The sequence below is a fragment of the Capra hircus genome, chromosome 14 (assembly GCF_001704415.2).
Source record: "Capra hircus breed San Clemente chromosome 14, ASM170441v1, whole genome shotgun sequence".
Lineage (NCBI taxonomy): Eukaryota > Metazoa > Chordata > Mammalia > Artiodactyla > Bovidae > Capra > Capra hircus.
In genome coordinates this window covers 39674274-39694461 of record NC_030821.1, presented here as the reverse complement: position 1 = coordinate 39694461, position 20188 = coordinate 39674274, and positions in this window count along the sequence as shown.

Sequence of the window (20188 nt, the reverse complement as noted above, 5' to 3'; positions counted from 1 at the left end):
CTATTAAAGAATCTGCCTGCAATGCAGGAAACCTAGATTTGATCCTTGGGTTGGAAGATCCCCTGGAGAAGTAACGGCCACCCACACCATTATTCTTATCTAGGAAGTCACATAGACAGAGGAGCCTGGCAGAGTAGAGTCCACAGGGTCACACGAGTTAGACATAACTTAGCAACTAAACCACCACCACCATATATAGACAGCTATAGTATATGACAAAAAAAATAGGAGATAAGTAAAGAATGGAGGAGACTGGACAGTTAGTGCATCTGGAAAAAAATTTTCCACATAGAACAAGGAAATAAAATTAGACCTCTATTTTACTACTTTATGAAAATAAATTACAGGTGAATTATATAAAATTTTAAAGTCAAATTTTTAAATTTATTAGGAAATATAGGTAAGTGGACTTCTGATTTTGTGGTTTGGAAAGATTTCCCAAATAATACATGCTCTCAAAAACTAACCATAAATAAAATGATTGGTAAACTTACCTGTATATTATTAAGAAAAAATTATCAAAAAAGAAAGTAAAAATATGAGTTAAAAATTGGAAGAGGGTATCTGTGATTCATATACATGACAGTTGTTAAATATAAACAATTCATATAATTTTAATACACTTGATTTTTAAGAGCAGTTTTGGCTTCATAGCAAAACTGAGCAGAAAGTTCAAAGGCCCCTGTACCCCCTATGCTAACATGTACAACCTCTCTTGCAATTGACACCTTGCACCAGAGTGGTACTTTTGTTATAACTGATAAACCTACACCAGTACATCGTTATCACCCAAAGCCCATAGTTTACATTAGGGTTTTGATGTTGTATGTTCTATATATTCTAATGTGTGTGATGACATGAATTCACCATTACAGTATCCTACAGAGTAGTTTCACTGCCCTAAAAATTATTTGTGGTCCACTTATTCACTCCAGTATTCTTGCCTGGAAAATCCCATGAACAGAGGAGCCTGGCAGGCTCCATTCCATGGGGTCGCAAAGAATTGGGCAGAACTGAGCGGCTAACACTTTCACTTTTCACCATTCAATTCTATTCACCCCAAGTCTGACAACCATTGATCTTTTTAGTGTCTTCATAGTTTTGCCTTTTCTAGAATGTTATATAATTGAAATTATACAATATGTAGCCTTTTCAGATTGCCTTCTTGCACTTAGTATGCATTTAAGGTTATATGTCTTCTAAAACCTTGATAGCTCATTTCTTTTAGCTACTCAATATTTCATTTCCTGGATATGTCCGTGTACTTGTCTGTTAACCTACTGAGGAACATGTTAGTTGGTTCCAATTTTTGGCAAATATGAAAAAATGCTACTGTAAACATCCATATTGGAGAAGGCAATGGCACCCCACTCCAGTACTCTTGCCTGGAAAATCCCATGGACGGAGGAGCCTGGTAGGCTGAGGTCCATGGGGTCCCTAAGAGTCGGACAAGACTGAGTGACTTCTCTTTCAATTTTCACTTTCCACTTTCATGTATTGGAGAAGGAAATGACAACCCACTCCAGTGTTCTTGCCTGGAGAATCCCAGGGATGGAAAGCCTGGTGGGCTGCCGTCTATGGGGTCGCACGGAGTCGGACACAACTGAAGTGACTTAGCAGCAGCAGCAGCAGCAGCAGACATCCATATACAGATTTTTGTTTGGAAATTATTTTTCAGCTCCTTTAGATAAATACTAAAGAGGACAATTGTTGAATAGCATGATTAGAACATTTAGTTTTGTAAGAAATGGCCAACCTGTCTTTCAAACTACCGCTTTGCTTTCCCACTAGTAATGAGAGTGCCTTTTGCTCCACAACCTCATCAGCATTTGATGTCAGTATTTCGGATTTAGACCATTTTAATAGATGTATAGTGGTAACTCATGATTGTTTTAATTTGTATTTCTCTAATGACATATAATGTTTAACATGTCATATGCTTATTTTCGTCTGCAAATCTTCTTTGATGAAGTGTCTCTTTAGATCGTTTGCTTATTTTTTTTAACCAGATTATTTCTTTTCATATTGCTGAGTTTTAAGAGATCTATTGAATTAATTTTTGAAAAAGAATTTAATTTTTGAAAAAGACAAACTCTTCAATAGGAAATGGCTAAAGACATTAGCAGTCATTTTTTAGAAGAGAACAAATATATGTTCAATAAAATTGTAGAGATGCTCTACTTTATTACTGATCACAGAAGTGCAAATAGAAGTCACAGTGAGTAACATTTTATAACATTTTATACTTCAGTTGACAAAATCCTGAGAAGCCTGACAAAATCAAGTGCTGGGGATGACTAACAGAAACACTTCTATATTGCTTATGGAAATTTTAATTGGGAAACATTCAGTCATGATCTTATAAAATTTAGTAGTCAGATACCTTGGAATGCTTCACTTCCACCCCTCAGAATAGCTCAAGAATTCTTTCACATACACTTCTGTATAGTGTGTAAGAATGTTCACAATAATGCTACATTAACCTGCAAATGCATACACACATACATGCACGCATATATACGTACATATATGAATACATAAACACATCTGTGAATAAAGCAGGTCTATCCAGGAGATAGATAAATATATAACAGTATATTCAAAGCAATGGAATATTACACTTGAGAAAATAAATGAAATACAGTTACAAGCAACAACATTAATATATTTTAATAACGTAGCAACTGTGAAAAAAGAAGCTCCAGAAGATAACATACAACTTGATATATTTTTTATAAATTCCAAAAACAATTAAAATAGATAATATATTGTTTACACATACGTATTTGTTGATGAAAACTATTTCAGGGAAGAAAAAGGAATGATTAGCTTCTGATCCTAGTTAGGGAAGGTGTGATAGATGAAAATTTCTATGTTATATTTTCAGGTCATCTGGTGAATACACAGATACTTGTTATTTAGCAAGTTAAGTGTCCATATGTGAATCAGTGAGACCATTATTAATCCAAATCTGCACAAATAAGCTTAAAAACATGTCTTAGAAATAAATGCTCCTTCTCCTCACTTTTTATTATGTGGAAGGATGAAACCATCTCAGGATAAACCACTACTCAAGCTGTGGAGCCATAAATCTGAATATGTTGCTTACTTAAGGATGAGCTACGCTAAGCAAAGCAAACTGCTGATCTTATGCAGAGCTTGGGGGAGGGGTTAAATGGTGGCAGAGGCAGGAATGGGCTGGCACCAGCCTTAGAAATGTGTTCACTGGAGTGAGTCCATCACCGCCAAATGACTGAATTTCCAATCATGAGTTTGTCATTGAATGGTTGACTTTCAGGCTTTTGGTGTTCACTGAAGTGTGTAGTATTGATCCAGTAGATACATTTAAAACTAGTTCTTGTGTTTTCAGGTTTTCTTAGATAAAGAATGGTATTTTCCTAAGGACTTTATTATTTTCTCTGTATGTGTATTCTTTGTAAAAGATAGCTCACTCCATAACAGTGATTTTCAACCTTGGCTGCAATTTAGAACCACATCGGGAGCTTTTAAAACCCCTAATGCCTAGGTTGCACCCCAGACCAAATATATCAGAATCATTAGAAGCAGACTTAGGCATCAGTATTTTCAAAAGCTGCCCAAGTGACCCCCATAATCAACCATCATTGAGTTGATGGAATGAATGAATTAATGCTCATTATCTCTTTGCTAACAAACCGGTTTTACTGGGGCGGGGCCACCTCTGTCAGCTAATCTCACTGTTTTAGGCATTAATCCCACTTAATATGCACATGTGTAACTCAGTAACATTGTGAACAATAATTACCAAATCTGGGACATTTTCACAATTACCTGGGAAGATTTTTTAATTCCAAATCTCTAGATTCCATCTGGAGCTACTAAAGGAAAATTACCTGATAAGGAGCAAAAGAATCAATAGTATTTTTAAAGTTTCCCATGTAATTATACTTACCATCCAAGTTTGCGAAACCCTATTTTAGGACATCTAATAAGGCTGATGCTATGATGTGATGGATTTTGCTTACCAATTGGGAGAGTCCTCCTGTTCTATGGATCCTACAGATCCACAGTTCCATACATTAAAATTTTAGCTGCGGTTACTCTAAAGCAAAACTGGATAGAGAAAAACGTCTCTTCTTTGTGAGATTCTGTATTAATTTCAACCTACTGGTTCAATGTTAAATGTCCAACCACTCAGGAGAATATTACATTAATTACCTCATATGTTCTCCCGTTCCATGATTATTCTCGTCTCCCTTTTCACCAGTAAATGTGATGCCTTAGGCAGAGGTACTGTTTTATTGTTCTCTAAGTACAGTTGTCTGTTTTACATAAATTACAGATTTGCTATTATTTTTCTATAGTAATTTTAGTCACTACTTATTTTAAGGCAATTGGATATTTCTCAAGATGTTCCACCAAAGTTCTTGAACGGAAGAATATATTTTCATTGTTACTATTATTTTGGATGATATTCTTGCTCCCTTCTCAGTTATCATTGCCATTATCTAGCCCTGTAGCAGGATAAAGTTAAATAAGCAGGGTGACAATATACAGCCTTGACGTACTCCTTTTCCTATTTGGAACCAGGCTATTGTTCCATGTCCAGTTCTAACTGCTGCTTCCTGACCTGCATATAGGTTTCTCAAGAGGCAGGTCAGGTAGTCTGGTATTCCCATCTCTTTCAGAATTTTCCACAGTTTATTGTCCACACAGTCAAAGGCTTTGGCATAGTCAATAAAGCAGAAATAGGTGTTTTTCTGGAACTCTCTTGCTTTTTCGATGATACAGCGGATGTTGGCAATTTGATCTCTGGTTCCTCTGCCTTTTCTAAAACCAGCTTGAACATCTGGAAGTTCACAGTTCATGTATTGCTGAGGCCTGGCTTGGAGAATTTTGAACATTACTTTACTAGTATGTGAGATGCGTGCAATTGTGCAGTAATATTATGTACTTAACAGGCTCCAAACCATCCCCTGGACTTACTTCTTCCTTAGTATTTATTGCTGTGAGTATGGTTTCAGTGTGTCTGCCCTCTGATGCCCTCTTGCAACACCTACCATCTTACTTGGGTTTCTCTTACCTTGGGCGTGGGGTATCTCTTCACAGCTGCTCCAGCAAAGCACAGCCACTGCTCCTTACCTTGGACGAGGGGTATCTCTTTACCACTGCCCTTCCTGACCTTCAACATGGGATAGCTCCTCTAGGCCCTCCTACATCCGTGAAGCCACGGATCCTTGGGTTGCTCCTCCCATGCCCCTGGCCTCAGGCGCTGTCCATGGCCTCCAGCGTGGGGTGGCTCCTCAGGGGCACCGCCCCTGGCTCGGGGGCATGGTGGCTTCTCTCTGCCGCCCATCAGATGCAGCGTAGCTATTCCCAGCCGCCGCCCCTGACCTCAATCTTGGGTGGCTCCTCTCGGCCGTTCCTGCGCTGTGGCAGCCTGGCACTCTCCGCCACTGCCCCTGACCTCGGATGTGGGATAACTCCTCTCAGCCGCGCTTAGTGCGCTGGGTCGCAGATGCCTGCACTTAGTGGAACCATACTCACAGAAAACTAGTCAATCTAATCATACTAGGACCACAGCCTTGTCTAACTCAATGAAACCAAGCCATGCCTGCCGGGCAACCCAAGATGGGCAGGTCATGGTGGAGAGGTCTGACAGAATGTGGTCCACTGGAGAAGGGAATGGCAAATCACTTCAGTATTCTTGCCTTGAGAACCCCATGAACAGTATGAAAAGGCAAAATGATAGGATACTGAGAGAGGAACTCCCCAGGTCAGGAGGTACCCAATATGCTACTGGAGATCAGTGGAGAAATAACTCCAGAAAGAATGAAGGGATGAAGCCAAAGCAAAAACAATACCCAGCTGTGGATGTGACTGGTGATAGAAGCAAGGTCCAAAGCTGTAAAGAGCAATATTGCGTAGGAACCTGCAATGTCAGGTCCATGAATCAAGGCAAATTGGAAGTGGTCAAGAAAGTGATGGCAAGAGTGAATGTCGACATTCTAGGAATCAGCAAACTAAAATGGACTGGAATGGGTGAATTTAACTCAGATGACCATTATATCTACTACTGCAGGCAGAAATCCCTCAGAAAAAATGGAGTAGCCATTATGGTCAACAAAAGACTCCGAAATGCAGTATTTGGATGTAATCTCAAAAAGAACAGAATGATCTCTGTTCGTTTGCAAGGCAAACCATTCAATATCACTGTAATCCAAGTCTATGCCCCAACCAGTAACACTGAAGAAGCTGAAGTGAATGGTTCTATGAGGACCTACAAGACCTTTTAGAACTGACACCAAAAAAGATGTCCTTTTCATTATCGGGGACTGGAATGCAAAAGTAGGAAGTGAAGAAACACCTGGAGTAACAGGCAAATTTGGCCTTGGAATGCGGAATGAAGCAGGGCAAATACTAATAGAGTTTTGTCAAGAAAATGCACTGGTCATAGCAAACACCCTCCTCCAACAACACAAGAGAAGACTCTACACATGGACATCACCAGATGGTCAACACTGAAATCAGATTGATTATATTCTTTGCAGCAAAAGATGGAGAAGTGCTATACAGTCAACAAAAGCCCAGGAGCTGACTGTGGCTCAGATCATGAACTCCTTATTGCCAAATTCAGACTTAAATTGAAGAAAGTAGGGAAAACTGCTAGACTATTCAGGTATGACCTAAATCAAATCCGTTATGATTATACAGTGGAAGTGAGAACTAGATTTAAGGGACTAGATATGATAGATAGAGTGTCTGATGAACTATGGAATGAGGTTCGTGACATTGTACAGGAGACAGGGATCAAGACCATCCCCATGGAAAAGAAATGCAAAAAAGCCATATGGATGTCTGGAGAGGCCTTAGAAATAGTGTGAAAAGAAGAGAAATGAAAAGCAAAGGAGAAAAGGAAAGACATAAGCATCTGAATGCAGAGTTCCAAAGAATGGCAAGAGATAAGAAAGCCTTCTTCAGCAATCAATGCAAAGAAATAGAGGAAAAGAAAAGAATGGGAAAGACTAGAGACCTCTTCAAGAAAATTAGAGATACCAAGGGAACATTTCATGCAAAGATGGGCTCGATAAAGGACAGAAATGGTATGGACCTAACAGAAGCAGAAGATATTAAGAAGAGGTGGCAAGAATACACAGAAGAACTGTACAAAAAAGATCTTCACGACCCAGATAATCATGATGGTGTGATCACTCACCTAGAGCCAGACTTCCTGGAATGTGAAGTCAAGTGGGCCTTCGAAAGCATCACTAAGAACAAAGCTAGTGGAGGTGATGGAATTCCAGTTGACTTGTTTCAAATCCTGAAAGATGATGCCGTAAAAGTGCTGCACTCAATATGCCAGCAAATTTGGAAAACTCAGCAGTGGCCACAGGACTGGAAAAGGTCAGTTTTCATTCCAATGCCAAAGAAAAGCAATGCAAAAGAATGCTCAAACTACCACACAATTGCACTCATCTCATATGCTAGTAAAATAATGCTCAAAATTCTCCAAGCCAGGCTTCAGCAATACATGAACCATGAACTCCCTGATGTTCAAGCTGGTTTTAGAAAAGGCAGAGGAACAAGAGATCAAATTGCCAACATCCACTGGATCATGGAAAAAAGGAGAGAGTTCCAGAAAAACATCTATTTCTGCCTTATTGACTATGCCAAAGCCTTTGACTGTGTGGATCACAATAAACTGTGGAAAATTCTGAAAGAGATGGGAATACCAGACCAACTGACCTGCCTCTTGAGAAATCTGTATGCAGGTCAGGAAACAACAGTTAGAACTGGACATGGAACAACAGACTGGTTCCAAATAGGAAAAGGAGTACGTCAAGGCTGTATATTGTCATCCTGTTTATTTAACTTCTATACAGAGTACATCATGAGAAACGCTGCACTGGAAGAAACATAAGCTGGAATCAAGATTGCTGGGAGAAATATCAATAATCTCAGATATGCAGATGATACCACCCTTATGGGAGAAAGTGAAGAGGAACTAAAAAGCCTCTTGATGAAAGTGAAAGTGGAGAGTGATAAAGTTGGCCTAACGTTCAACATTCAGAAAACAAAGATCATGGCATCCGGTCCCATCAGTTCACGGGAAATAGATGGGGAAACAGTGGAAACAGTGTCAAGCTTTATTTTGGGGGGCTGCAGAATCACTGCAGATGGTGACTGCAGCCATGAAATTAAAAGACGCTTACTCCTTGGAAGAACAGTTATGACCAACCTAGATAGTATATTCAAAAGCAGAGACATCACTTTGCTGACTAAGGTCCGTCTAGTCAAGGCTATGGTTTTTCCTGCGGTCTTGTATGGATGTGAGAGTTGGACTGTGAAGAAGGCTGAGCACCGAAGAGTTGATGTGTTTGAACTGTGGTGTTGGAGAAGACTCTTGAGAGTCCTTTAGACTGCAAGGAGATCCAGCCAGCTCATTCTGAAGGAGATCAGCCCTGGGATTTCTTTGGAAGGAATGATGCTAAAGCTGAAACTCCACTACTTTGGCCACCTCATGGGAAGAGTTGACTCATTGGAAAAGACTCTGATGCTGGGAGGGATTGGGGGCAGGAGGAGAAGGGGACGACAGAGGATGAGATGGCTGGATAGCATCACGGACTCAATGGACATGAGTCTGAGTGAACTCTGGGAGTTGATGATGGACAGGGAGGCCTGGCATGCTGCGATTCATGGGGTCGCAATGAGTCAGACACGACTGAGCGACTGAACTGTACTGAGTATTTATTTGCTGGGTTGCCTCTGGGTGTATCCTCCCACCATCATCTTTTAGCAAATTTTTTCATCTTAACACATTCTTCCTTCTGCAAAGACTACAAGAATGGCAGCTTTTGTTTATCATTTGCCCATCAATATCCATTCCACCTTCTACCAGTAATTGCTTCTGGTTTTCCTTTGGGTTAACCATTCATTCTCACGTACAATGAATATGGTTCTTTCAGGGTTGATCCCTCCATCTAGGCTCAGGAGATGTCACAAGAACCAGATGTCACAAAGACCAAACAGGGCTTTGCATGCCAACCTTCTCCACGTTAACTGATAGAAGACTGAGCATGTAACTCAGTTAGAGCAATAAACATACAGCCTTGGATTTTTCTGGAATTATGAGGCAGATAATTCCTATCTCTGCTAAGCTTATTAAGTAAGTAAGGTATACATCTAAAGCTATCTCTAAAAGAATAGTTCTATCTGAGAATGAAGCCAATAGAGAGCAATAAATAACCAAGAGATGCAAAGAGATGCATGTTTGGATGCCATCATTTAGAGGGCTTTGTTTCAGCCTTGCCTGAAATCACTCATCTACCTCTACCTTTGTATGATCCTTCCCTCCACTAATATTAAGCTAATGTAATCTAGATTTCTCAAATGCTACTCTATCATGTATTCCCTCTTTCATGTTCCCCACAGAACACCATATTTAAGTGGTACTCTCTATCTCTTTTCCCAAAGAGATCATGCATTCCTATTAAGCAGAGTAGCATTATACTTATCTCCATTCCACCAATGCTTAATCAGTTTTCTGCCTCATAAAATAAGCACAAAAGTGTGGGGAAAAGAAAAGAAGGATAAGGGAAGGAGATGAGGGAAAAGGGAATGTGATTGACATACAGCCAAAATTTTAGAAACAGAGTCATTTGTTCTTTGTTTTATTCTCCCTTCCTATTATAGAAAGCAAACAAGGAACTAAAGACTTGCACTTTGGATTTTCCGATATCCCACACAGCCTTCGCACAAAGGTTGAAATGCACAATAAATTTTATCGACAGGTCTGATATTACATATTCTATCTTATTGTCAGGACATATGCTGGATGATGCACCCTCATTTTTTTTTGATTCAGAAAATATGACTATTGTGCTTATAGACACAAGAACTATATTCACCAAGTAATAAATCTTGGCTGTCAGTAGAACCCACAGGCCAATACATTTCAGGATGTGATGAAACCCCTTCAGTATTGACTCAAAGTGTAGGATTCTCTTCAGCAATAATAGGCAAGCTGAAATCATCACCTGAAATTGTAGAAATCGTCAGAAGGAACATTTAAAACCATGTTACTGAAGTTGGAGTAAAATGTAGCTAATGGAGAAAAATAAATGATTGCTTTCAAATACAGTTACTGAAAGAAGCTAAATTAAAATGTCAGATGCAATAGCAGAGGTAAGGTTCTCTTGGGTTAAAAACAAATGCACAGCAATCATTCTAGTTACTGGCTATGGCATTCTCTTTTTCAATGATTTTTATATTGATCTGCTAGAGCAGACACTAAAGAAAGTCCAATTTTACTTTAAATGTATCTTCAGTTATTAGCAAGACAGGAATGTCTAAAGGTAGGAATAGTTCTTCTGATACAATAAGCTTATTATTGTGTTAATATTTTTATTCATAAACACTACCATAGTACTCATAGTGAATACTAAAACTCAAAATTGAAAAAAGTAAATTACACAGATTGGAGAAATTAAATTTGAGGAGTTCACTTATAGGTGTTTCTTATGCCTCTTATTCAACAATTAATTAGAAATATAAGAAATAGAAACTGTATTATAGCTAGTGGATAGATGATTGGACTTGTTGGGAAGATCTCCTGAAGAAGGGAAAGGCTACCCACTCCAGTCTTCTGGACTAGAGAATTCCATGGACTGTATAGTCCGTGGGGTTGCAAAGAGTTGGACATCTACTGAGCAACTTTCACTTTCACTTTTGGAGCTAGACTGCTTGTGTTTAAAATTCAGCTTGACTATTATAGGACCTGGGGGATGTCATGAAACTGCTCAAAGCCTTAGTTTTTCTGGCTAAAAGCTAAGAATGAAAATCATTCTTACCTATTTAGTAAGGTTGTGGTGAAGGTTAAATAAATTAATGCAAGTAAATGTCCTAGAATATTGCTTGGCACAGAATAAAGTGCTAACTAGATGTAAGCTGTTGTTCCTTAGTTCTCTGGTATTTCTATATTTATGTATTTGTATATATACAGTCACACATATATACACATATAGACATATAGATCCATATAGATGTAAACCAAACTCTCTTTTGGAAAGGGTAAAAATCTTCATAACACTTGTCAGAGGAGCAGAGCCAAATGGCAGAGTATAAACCTTCCTTAAGGGATGAATAGATCTAACTTGCTTCCTCATTACTTAAGTTTCCCTAAAGGAGCCTGAAAAACATGAACAGTGACCTTCCTGGGGCCTTATTAGACACAGTTTATCTCTGACAAGTGCAATCTCTCAAATCAGTGTCTAGATCCCATCCTTGACTCCACAACTAATGAAATTCCACAACTAACCAAACGTACAACCTTGAATATGTCATTGTCTCATCCGCAAAAATGGAGAAAATGAAGAACTCAGACTGTAAAGAATCTGTCTGTAGTGCAGGAGACCTGGGTTTGATCCCTGGGTCATGAAGATCCCCAGGGAGAAGGGAACAGCTACCTATTCCAGTATTCTTGTCTGGAGACTTCCTGGAGCAAAGGAACCTGCTGGGCTGCAGTCCATGGGGTTACAAAGAGTCGGACATGACTGAGCTACTAACACTTTCAACCTTATAAGATTGTTGTAAAAATTTTATTTAAGTAAAGAACTTAGGTTACTTGACTATAACAAGAAACAAGTAAGAGATTATTTTAAATAAGTATCAATACTTGTTAACATATCACAACATACAGCTTTCTACTCATTGCTAATGTGAACACTGGATGTGGATTACCACCTGTCAATAAATCTGCAGTACTAACAAACCCTCATTATATACAGCCTCCCATATCCTTAAAAATAGAGTGACATTTAAGCAATTTCTGATTTGCAATGCATGGTAAGAAAAAAAATAGCAAGTGTCCAACCAGCCTAAGTGACCCTTAATTCCATTTTCACAGCAAATGGCTTTTAAATAAGCCACTAACTGCCATTTGCTGCCATTGTCTTCCATCAGCAGTGAAGCCTTACCTCACTGGCAAATTGAAATCCTCTTATCAAAATTGTACAGTTTTACAGATAGCAGAGAGGTAAACAGGGACCGTTACCAGGGAGTAAAATAAAATCTGTAATAAGAATAATGGAGCCAAAAGTCAATTCTCTAGCCTTCTTTTCTTCTGCCTCCTAGTACCCTCCCCAATATCCAATGGGAGGTTTATGCTAACATAAGAGCAGCATAAGTGATTAACCTTTTGCTATAAAGGTTATGGCAGCTTCCAATTGCCATAGCTTGTTTCCCCCCCACCCCCCTGACAATACAACAAAGCATAGGAAATATATAGATTTGTCTTACAGAATAGGAAAGACTTTGCTGAAGTTGCAGCCAACCTTACACTATGACAGGGGGAAAAAATTAAGTCAGCTTCATGATTTAGGTCAGTAAAATATAAACTATCAGATATGCCATAGGCATTTAGTAGTCTTGCATGTAGAGTTGAAGAGCCATGTGTTAAAATCTAAATCAAGCATTAACCTCCTGTTTTAAGATTAGTTTGTCTCTAAATAGATTCTCTAGTATCTGAGAGATGTGGATGGTTGAAAATGACATTAAGCCAAGCAGTTATTGTATATTCATCATAAATTAACTGGATAATAAGAGAACTTCTCAAGTATGCTTTTCTTTATATATTTGGAACACTGACAGAATGTTTTATTGTCAGCTTGACAGAAAATCATGTTCATTCCTAAAAAAAAAAAGAAAGAAATCCCCATTCCGTGGTGTTCAAGCATCTGTGTATATTTAAAAATCACTGATTTTGCCAAGTAAATTGAAGAAATCTGTTAAGTAGTAATTAACACATACAATGAAATATTTCCCACCATTCTCTGATTATTTTGTGCAATTCTGTTTCTATAACCTTACTTTCCATCTTTGTCAATAGATTATGATAAAATAAGTGAAACAAAGAGGTGAGTCTAAAGTAACTGAATATAATAATTTTTTAGAATTTTGTAAGAATATCCAGATTTTTTTCCTGTGAGAAATGCTGCTAGGATAAGCTATATTCAAATGACCATGAATACATCTAATTTTCTATACTAGTACTTTACCAGGGGCTTTCCCATGGCTCAACAGTAAAAAATCCATTTCCAAGGTAGGAGATGCTGTTCAGTCCCTGGGTCAGAAAGATGCCCTGGAGGAGAGCATGGCAACCCACTCCGACACTCTTGCCTGGAGAATTTCCATGGACAGAGGAACTTGGTGAGCTACAGTCCATAGAGCTGCAAAGAGTCGGACACCACTGAAGTGACAGAGGGTGCACACATGCACTTTACTGGAGAACATTTGTTAAAACTCAAAAATTATATTGCAAGCGTGACAAATAGTTTAACTGGAACAGAAATTTCTGGAGGCCAAATTGACTATCTTTCAGGGAAGCCAGGGTGAGTGAACATTACTGGGGACAGCTTATTTCTCTGGCTCTCATTTCCATTTGGCTGAAGCCTGGGAAAGGGCACTTATCTCTGACAGGACTTGAGACATGATAAACGTGCCCCCATACCAAGTCAATCAGCTTGATAGCCATAACAAAAAATTCACCTTTTCAGGGTCCAAAAAAAATATCAAAGATACCATTGGCTTCACCATAAAGTAAGATAAAGAACCATTTCACTGTCTCAAAGATAATCATGCATGATTCTTTCATTTGAAAATAGTTACCTACAATTCTTAGCATCCTTTGGTGGCAGGAAAAAAAAAAAAAACTTTCATGGTCAAGAAGGTACTATGTTTTGCTATGAAACCAAAATACATCAGTTCCCTTCTACATGGGAAATATAAGAATGGGGAAGAAAAATCCTCATGGTTCAATTTCTCTCTCTATAGACACAACACCACCTATTCCTGTAACTGATGTCTATTTTCACACAAGGAAGCACATAGGATAGCCTAGGACGTAGTAAGCAGAAACAGGATGTCTCAGTCTGGGCATCTTGCCTTGCATCTAATGGTAATTCATCTCTACACTGATTCTTCTTCTTTAGTTCTTTTCTTCTCTAGAGGAGATTCCTTCTGCCCTGCTGCTGCCAACTTACCTTCCACCAAACACTTAAAACTATAAAAATACCTCTGATTGATTCCTGCTTCTTTTCAAGGAGATGACCCTCATTTTCTCTCATTCCTGTAACTTGCTGTGTGGCTCCACTTTGCCATCATTTTATTGTTTCAAGTATTTGGCTTATCTCTACAAAGAATTACACACGCATGCCAAAGTTCCACACTAAGTAGACGGTACCTGATAGATTCTGGCAGGGGTGGCTACCAAATCCTATACATTAGGGTCTTTCATTGATTCAAAACATACTTACTGAGTGCCTACCTTGAGATTGGCATAAATCCCAGAGAGGAGGAATTAGTTTCTTTCACAGTAGCAGCTCCATTTCACTTGGAAATTTTGTTTCTCCAGGTTTGAATTTGCCCTTAAAATGATATATCTGCCTTCATGGAATACCCTAGTAGCACCAAGAACAAAAGTAGATCCCTGAAGGCATGCAAAGTTGTTATTGTTGTTGTTCAGTTGCTAAGTCACGTCTAACCTTTTTCGACTTCATGGACTGTAGCACTCCAAGCTTCCCTGTTCTCTGCTCTCTCCCTGAGTTTACTCAAGTTCATTTCCATTGACTTGGTTTTGATATCTAGCCATCTCATCCTCTGCTGCACTCTTCACCTTTTGCCTTCAATCTTGCCCAGAATCCAATGAGTTGGCTCTTTGCGTCAGGTGGCCAAAGTATTGGAGCTTCATCACTAGCATCAGTCTTTCCAATGAATATTCAGGGCTGCAAGAAGATATGCAATAATCTGTTTTTAATCTTAGCAACACCAGGACTATAACATTCTCTCTCACTATGCTGAATATATATATTTTTGCCTTTCAGTTATACATTTACCTTTAAGCTCTCAGGTGCCACCCAAATCAACCTCAGGAGAAGATTGAGATGGTTATAAAGTCTTATGACAGATACCTTGGTCTCTTGTGCCCTGTGGGCCATTTTAGGCAATTTGCTTTCAGAGAGAAAGGCTGCATAATGTTTTTTTAAATTTGGTTTATTGTTTTTTGAACATTGATCTAGAAATAGCCTTATCAATAATGGGAAGAATAAGATCTGCCAAAGAAACAGCCACATCAAAGAATTTAGGGAGTTTGTATATCAGGTAAAAAGACACTGGAACCATTCTTATATAAATAGATTTCTATAATCCTCAGTTTTTCTCAACTTCATTCTTCTAGTAGAATTTCTTTTTTCTTATTCAGTTTCAGACCCTCTTATTATTGATCATCCTGTTGTTGGGGTCCAAAGCAGGCTGCCTCATGATGAGCTTCTATGACATACTGATTGTATTGAATTAGTTACTTGAGAAAGAGCCAGTTTGTGGAGAGGGGAGAAATAGTTAAAAAAAAAAAAAAAAGCTTCAGTTGCCCCTCTTTCTTTTTGAAGGTGGGAAATAAATCTTCCATGTGAAAATATTCCCCCTAAGGCATGAGGATAGAAGCATCCCTGAACTAGGGAATTCAAGGCTAAGAAAGCTGTGTAAACAACCTTTGTTACTTCTGTATTAGTCTGCTAATCCAAGTACAGCCGCCTTTGTTTCATTGCACCTTTACAAACCATTGTTTCTTTGTCTAAAAATGATATATAAACAACCAGTTTTGGTCACTTTGGGGCTTCCATTACTAAGAGACCTCTGTGTGTATGAATTAAATACTAATACTAATATATCTTGTGGCAACTTAACTTTAATTAGACTAGACACTAAACCAACCAAAAGAACTTAAGAGGGTTGGGGGAAAATTACTCCTTTCCTGATACTGTTGATTTCAAATCCTAACATTAACCTATGCATTTATTGGAGCCCTTTAGGGTTCAAGAGTCATGGCAAGAATACAGTGACTTACACAAATATAAATCTGATTTTATTATTTCCCTGCGTAAAAGCTTTCCCTAATCCCTGCTGTGGTATTAAAGGCTGTTTCTTTCTGGCTCCAATTATCTCATTTAATCACATCTCCTTCCTTCCTCCTTTCCTTTCTCCCAAGATATTCTTCAGCCCTGTGCTGTCTAAAACCACTGGACTATTGGTGAAATGCTAAAACTGTCACATACTTTCACCCTTTGATATCCTTCCTTATTCTTTTGCTTCTGTGCTCTTTCTTTCCTCTCCATCTGAGAAACCCCACTCATTCTAAAAAACAGTTCAAATATTTTTCTCTCCAAGATATCCCTGACTCTTCCAACTTGTATTCTGTGCTTTTCATAACATTCTTTTTGTCCTTCTATGATAGTTGTGATTAGGTTGGGTTTTAGTTACTTACAGATCTGTCTTTCTCAGTAGTCTGTGAGTTCCATGAAGAGATAGATGAGCTATGCTTTATTTTGCAGGTCTAGTATCTTAAGTCAGTGTCTGGAATGGAGAACATACTTAGATATTTTTATGTGTTTTCATAACAAAATAAACCATTTAAACTTTCTGGAAAAAAAGAGAGAACTCAGTGAAATCTTATCTAACTCATGAAATCTTAGATCTATAATCTCATTATATCCAATAGGATCTCATTACAATGGACTATATGTGCCTTTCTGACTCAAAACACATATCTTTGCAAATATTTTTAAGCTCCATATTATAGTTTCTCCTCTGATCTTATTTCTGCTCAGCTATCCTTCAATCACCAAACAAAAAACAAAAGCAAAACAAAACAAAAAACACAAACAAATAAAACATAAAACTCCATATCCCTGTACACAGCAGGAAAGAAAGTTTTGGGGTCTTTGCTTGCTATTTTCATCAGTTCCCTCTGACATCCAAAGCCTATCTCACATAAAACCAAGTCCTGGTCTCCAACCATACCAAACCTCCTAGTGTCGCCAAGAGTATGCCCTGGACATATCAAGTAACTTGCTAACATTAGATTAAGAACTTTGAATAGTGTTCATTTCTTCCTTCTCTGTATTTTTTTGGGCTCCAAAATCACTGCTGATGGTGACTGCAGCCATAAAATTAAAAGAAGCTTGCTCCTTGGAAGAAAAGTTATGACCAACCTAGACAGTGTGTTGAAACTCAGGGACATTACTTTGCCAACAAAGGTCCATCTAGTTAAAGCTATGGTTTTCCCAGTAGTCATGTATGGATGTGAGAGTTGGACTGTAAAGAAAGTTGAGCACTGAAGAATTGATGCTTTTGAACTGTGGTGTTGGAGAAGACTCTTGAGAGTCCCCTGGACTGAAAGGAAATCCAATCAGTCCATCCTAAAGGAGATCAGTCCTGGATATTCATTGGAAGCACTAAAGCTAAAGCTGAAACTCCTGATGAGAAGAACTGATTCCTTGGAAAAGACTTGGATGCTGGGAAAGATTGAGGGCAGGAGAAGAAGGGGACGACAGAGAATGAGATGGCTGGATGGCATCACCAACTCAATAGACATGAGTTTGGATAAACTCTGGGAGGCCTGGCATGCTGCAGTCCATGGGGTCACAAAGAGTCGGACATGACTGACTGACTGAACTGAACTGAATTGAAACAGAAATACAATTCTAAGCCTTCAAAATACCTTACACTCTTTTCATTTCCTCTCCATTCCAAACTGGGTAACCCTCAACACCCCTAGTTTGTGATACCAGAGAGTGCACTTGGTCTTCTTTCACCAAAGTGTTCATGTATCCATTTCACTTGTTTATTCACTCCTACCAAATGAAACCTAGACAATCACATTCAGTTTTTCACTTCTCTATTAAAACTCAAAATGACTTTCTTGTCCATCAATTTTAAATCCCTTTGCCTTGTTCACAACTCCACTATAATCTGTCCCTACTTTTATGACACACACACACACACACCCCTTCTTTACCAGTCTTCCCTATAATATGCAGTACATTTGTTCTTTGCTTCAAATGCACATTTATTTGTATATTTATGTCTCCATATACTTTTCCCTTTGTTTCCTCTACCTCTTTCCTAAGCTTTCTGCTTGACCATTATTCTCATTCTCCTACTTCTTTAATAACAAATTTCCACATGAAGATTTTCTCTAACTTCAGTCCATACTATCCTCTCTCTTTCCTGCAGCAAGTGTTAGTAGCATAGACGTTAGTATTTAATTGTTCTGTGATGGTTTCATAGAGACTAAATATTCATTCTTTGATTGTGAGATCCCAGATTTATTTACTGAATACTTGATGCCGAACACTTTTCACTTTTCAAGCTTTAAACAAGATGTGAAGATAGCAATTTCTGAAAGAAAATGGCTGAGATCACACATGCAAAGCAAGCTACCCTACACAGTTGCATGTGAAGGAGGCATAGCTAATTGATCTCAGTACCCTTTCTTGCTGAACTTGAAGGAGATTTCTCAAGTGCAAACCAGTAATTATCAATCAATTGGATTAAGGAGCAAGTTGAAATCTATTTGATATGCCTGACCTATAATCTAAATGAAAATGTGTATGCATATGTGTGTGTGGTAAAAATCAATCTCAATTTGGTTCTCTGATGAGTGGGAACAGATTCTTATTTCTGAATTGTATACACAGTACAATACCAGGAGAATTTCAATAGAGATGTGGGAATAGTTTATTAAAATTGAAAACAAATTGTATATTAATATTCAGGCCTCAAAAACTTATCTACAGCAAACATGATTTACTCACATAGAGAAAAGAATAAAGTACAATAGTCCCACATTGATTTATTTCTTCAGTCACACTCAGAGATACAGAGCAACATAATTAGCAGCAGTATCTTCAGACACAAAGAAAATCAATTCTTACGGATGCGTCCATGTTGACTAGGAATCTTTTAGAATGTTCCACAGTGCCTGACTCGATTGACAGCATATACAATAGAGAAATCTAAGTGCATCCTTTCATTATACCTCTTGACAAAAGCTGCAAATGCTATAGACCCAGAAACCAAACCACAACAAAGAAAATTCTATTACAGTATGATTAATTAGTAGAAGCAGCTACTAGTTTGATTACCAAACAACAGTCTTATGAAAGTGGTTGGTATGCATATATGAGTTTATATTATGGATGAAATTAAGAGAAAGCATGAAGAAGAAGCAAAGAGAGAAAAGTGTAACCTGGAAGAGTCAATTTCAACTCTTCCAAGCTAGATCTGTTTCTTTGGTGACTTTCGTTATTGTAATTGCCTCAGAGAATTCTGCCCCCCTGCCTAACTGTTAAGCTGAAGTGCCTTTGTTCAGAACTTTGTCCACCTGTAGATGACAGGAAGGAAGAATTTAACACATCCATCTGCCTGAGGCTTGCCATTCTAGAAGATACTTGCAGGATTAAATGGAGTAACTTTGTTTACTCACTTCTTCCTGTCTCTGATCCATAAAAGAAACTGGCAGCCAGACCCTGACAAGATGGCTATTTTGAGACGTTAGGCTTTCTTCTCAGTGAGCTGGCTTTCCAAATAAAGTCATATTCCTTGCCTCGATGTCTTGTCCTTAGGAGTCATTGGCCTCTTGTGTTGCAAGCAGAGTGAGCTTGGACTCAATAATAAGACAGTGGCACTGGTTACATATTAGAAAAACTAATTGGTGACAATATTTTGGAGACACTCTGGTACAGAAATTCAAGATGGTTATATTTTAGCTTGGCTATAATAATTAGTAGGTGGTTGTTGAGGGAAATATAAATTGAGAGTGCTGCTACATAGATATGCCTTCCTCCACAAATATCTTGAAGAATTAAATGATAGAAATTTCTTCTATTAAAAATAAGTTAATAAAGATGAAGCATATGCTTAGCTAGATTTAGGTCTGCAAGCTGTTCTTTAGGCTTTAAAGGAAAAATAATTTTTATTACTCATTAACCTGGTTGTCTCAGTCTTCTCATCAGCATGGGCAGACTGATTCCCCTACCCTGACCTATCAGAGTGGATAACACAGTGCCAAACTGAAATATTCAGCCTTTTAAACTTCTATTTAAATTTTATTGAAATATATTGTCTTCCAGGTTTTTTTTTCTTAATAGAATTCCCAATGTTTATGACTTGCACAGGCCTAGATGCAGTCCTTCTTAGAATAAAAGCTGCTGCTTTAATGTGCACATGTGATCAACTCTGATGGATCTAGGACTTTATCATAAATTTTGATTGACACAAGTATATCCTCAAAGACTCAGAAAGGTGTTTGCACTCAGAGAGAACTTAACATAAATCTGTGGAAGATGAAGGTAGACAGTCACTTGATATTATTGCT